The following is a 2,721-nucleotide window of genomic DNA, read 5'->3' as shown; positions in this document are numbered from 1 at the left end:
CGCCTCCTCCTTCCTCAGTTGGTCCCATCTCTGTCTTGAGCCCCCTAAAGCAGGTTGGAAGAGCAGATATGGCAAGGCCCTGCAGCCTGGCTCAGAACCTGCTCCAAGACACTTCCTCCTCATTCTATTGGTCTAAGCAGGCCCAGGACCAGCCCAGATTCAAAAGGGTGGAGAAATAGATTTCACCTTTTGATGGGATGACTGACCAGTGTCACAGTGCAAAGGAGTGTGGACATAGGGAGGCATTAAAAAATAAAAACAGTTTCAGAACCACGGTATCATTTGGCCTCAGCCTTGGCCTTGAGGCTGTTCTCCGTTATTCCTGCTCTCATTTGCTGTAATTACATAAGTTCTGCCCTTCCTCAGAAATGGGCAGGCTCAAGCTACTTCATTCTCCTTCGGTGCATCTGCTGTGGTTAAAGTAGAACCTTCAGCGATGCCCTTGCCCCAGGTTACACACTGGTTGGCATGTGGTGACCTGCGCTGTTTTCTTGTCACTGTTTGACAATGTCATGGTGTCATTCTGGGCAGAGGTACAGCCAGGTTGCAAGAAACATCAGAGAAACTGACCTCAGGATGGTTCTGCCGTGGTTTGGGGGGGTCACACCCCTTGGACAGTTTTCCCCTTTGGTGTCTCTGTGGTCTTACTGTTCCGATATCTTCTCTGTTGTCTTTTATTATAACGTTTAATCGCTGTCATGTCAACATATTGCCATATAAATAACACTCCTTCATTACCTGATATAGATTGTATTGGCATATTTGAGAATACTCATTTCTTTTCTAAACTTGATGTGAATAGAGCCTTGTCCTTAACTTTTATTCTTGTCAGAAACCTATATTCAAAATGAATAATTATTCTCATCTTGCTTTTCTAATGTCATCTAGGTTGCAAAAATATCTGCCTCTAAGAACTCAGGAGGAATTACTTTGTGGGAGGAAAGGTAGTGAATCATACCTGCAAGCTTGGAAATGAGAGTTCATTTGAGCCTCTTCATCAGCAGGTTTCCTAGGTAACCATTTATGCAGTAATTAAAAGATGAGGAACTGAGAGGTATGTACTTGGAAATTTTAATCCTCAGATGCAACCCCTGTCAGATTGAGATGTCGGTTTTTATTTTTTCATTTAAAATAAGTAAATAAAAGCTTAACACTTAATTATAGAAAAACACACTCTTAAGACGAGGGTGTGTTGTGCTTTATCCTTATCTTTTAATACCTTTTCTCTGATGGGAATGTTTTTATATATATAAATGCTGGCTTATTTGGGAAAGCAGAAAAATTACTGCTTGAAATGATTTCATTTAGCTGTGAAGTTATTTGGAAAAGCAGATCGTCTTTTCATGTGCCTGTATCTGAGTTCATTGTCATCAGTAGAATTTCCAGGAGGTGGAGGAGTTTATTAATCATTTATTTCTTCTCTTAGGGCTTGAAGTTTTATTTATCCCCATGCTTTAGCTGTTTCATTGCACTGAAACGTGCTGTGGGGAAAGCGTCACGGGCCACCCGTGAGCAGGATTACGGGACTCCGTAAGCGAAGTCGACACAACCTGGATTTGCTGAAAGTTTTCCTCTAACTCTTTAGTCTCATCCTTTTTATATCGGTTTCTGTTTGGATGTCTGCAAGGAGATGATAAACATTTTTCTCCCTCTGTGAAACACTAACATTCTCAGATTTAACGCGGACTTGCATTAAGTTCCATTTTAATAAATAAAGTAGCTTTTTTTCATACCGGGGAGAGAAGAAAGTCCTACTAGTTATGTGACAGACTCATTTTCGATAGTGTTGGAAATAATCGAAAAGAACCGAAATAGTAAAATATTAGTAGTGTTAATTTTTAAATAGGGTTATGTTATGACCCGAAGTCATAGAAATGCAGAAATGTGAAACACAAGATGAAATATGGAAAATGTCTGTCTCTTTCTTTTTCTTTTTTTTTCTTTTTTACATGCTTATAGCACCTGGTCTTCCTAGGTGATCTCCCATGCAAGTACTAAGCAGGCTGGCCCCCTGCTTAGCTTCTGAGATCAGACAGGATCGGATATGTTCAGGGTAGCATGGCTGTAGACTTCTTTCTTTCTTCTTTATGGTGACATTGGTTCACGAAATCCGATAAGTTTCAGCTGTACACTTTAACAGTAAGGCATATATATATTTACACTGTGTTTTCCTCCCATAGTTAGATTTCTTTCTGTCACCACATATTTAACCTCTTTTACCCCATCTGCCTCCCCCCACCCCTCTACCCTCTGGTAACCGCTAGTCTGTTGTCCATGTCCATGAGTCTCTGTATGTTTATCCTGTTTATTTGTTGCTTTTAGGTTTATATCCCACATATAAGTGATATCATGTGATTTTCAACTTTTTCTGTCTGGTTTATTTCGCTTAGCATGATTGTCTCGAGGTCCATCCATGTTGTCTCAAACGGCAGTATTTCCTTTCTTCTTATGGCTGAATAATATTCCATTGTATATATGTACCACAGCTTCTTTAGCAAGTCATCTCTCGTAGGACACTCCGGTTGCTTCCATGTCCTGGCCACTGCTGCTATGAACATCGGTGTACAAATATTTTTGGATATGAGTTTTCAAGTCTTCGGGGTAAATACCCAGTTGCTGTTTTTCTGCTGGAGGAGCCACTTCCTCACTCTGAGCCACCAGTGGGCTTTAGGAGCGTGTGGAGCTGATAGTCACAATAATCTGAATTTTCTTTTGGATACC

This window comes from Pteropus vampyrus, unplaced genomic scaffold (assembly GCF_000151845.1).
Source record: "Pteropus vampyrus isolate Shadow unplaced genomic scaffold, Pvam_2.0 Scaffold33, whole genome shotgun sequence".
Lineage (NCBI taxonomy): Eukaryota > Metazoa > Chordata > Mammalia > Chiroptera > Pteropodidae > Pteropus > Pteropus vampyrus.
This window is presented reverse-complemented; position numbering follows the sequence as displayed.